This window comes from Penaeus monodon, chromosome 30 (genome assembly GCF_015228065.2).
Source record: "Penaeus monodon isolate SGIC_2016 chromosome 30, NSTDA_Pmon_1, whole genome shotgun sequence".
NCBI classification, from domain to species: domain Eukaryota; kingdom Metazoa; phylum Arthropoda; class Malacostraca; order Decapoda; family Penaeidae; genus Penaeus; species Penaeus monodon.
The window spans coordinates 3,707,504-3,708,392 of record NC_051415.1 but is presented as its reverse complement, the minus strand read 5'-3'; the positions used below and the strand labels follow the sequence as shown (position 1 = coordinate 3,708,392).

Sequence of the window (889 nt, the reverse complement as noted above, 5' to 3'; positions counted from 1 at the left end):
GTTTGCATTAGCAATGGATTAATACAAATTGATCCAACACCATTGTTGCTCAAGAGGCCTGTGCTTGCATTACATTGTGTGTCTTGCATTCTTATCTAGGTGAACCATAGAAGGGTTAGATAGGTTGGCACTGGCAAAATACAAGTCCCACAGAGGCAGGTGCTGCTTACCTGAAGAGGGAAGTCCAGGTGAAAAATGTTAGATCCTTTGTCTTTAAAGCAGAGAGGCACCGAGTTCAACATTTTTTAAACCTTTGTAACAGTCCCCCCCCCCCCCCCTGTTTCCCCCTCCTTTTCACTTGAAAATTAAACTCCTGGGGTTCATGTACTGAACTTTAATTTCCAGTATTAAGATTCATTTCATTGTATACTGCTTTCCTGTTCTCTATTATATAGTTTATTTGAAATTTGGTGCTTGCATAATCTTGCTTGAAACTTTTTTTTTATGGTTTTAGAAATGGGAAAAGTTGCTAATGCATATGAAATAAAGTAGCTTTTCATTTTGTTCAGTATTGTATACCTGGATGTTTGGCATTGTATACCTGGGTGGAAACAGTTGCTATGAAGAGCTTTTGCATAGAAAACAATAGAGAAGGGACTCCTTGGACATGTTGGTACTTCGATATTAGGAAGTACAAAACCATTTTCAAGTTTGAGGTTCTTTAATACATAATAGAAATCCTTTGCTTTACCACTCGGCATTGAGTATTTTTGATTGGTTTTTGGCAAAGCTTGAGACTTTGAAACTTTGATTATTATTGAGTGAAATTTGGCTGTGTAAAATGGTGGTCGAATAATGATTACATGATGGCAGGCAAGGATTGGAAGAAATTGATGCATGGTTTGAATTTGTTTTTGGATTGTAGTTGTAAATAGTTTCTTGCAGTTTA

General features: G+C 36.7%; 1 protein-coding gene across 2 annotated transcripts in view; it reads left to right on the top strand.

Annotated features, from left to right (window-relative positions):
* The window catches only part of LOC119592465 (40S ribosomal protein S7-like), a 5,744-nt gene that overhangs the window by 3,154 nt on the left and 1,701 nt on the right, over positions 1–889 (top strand). The window lies entirely within an intron of this gene.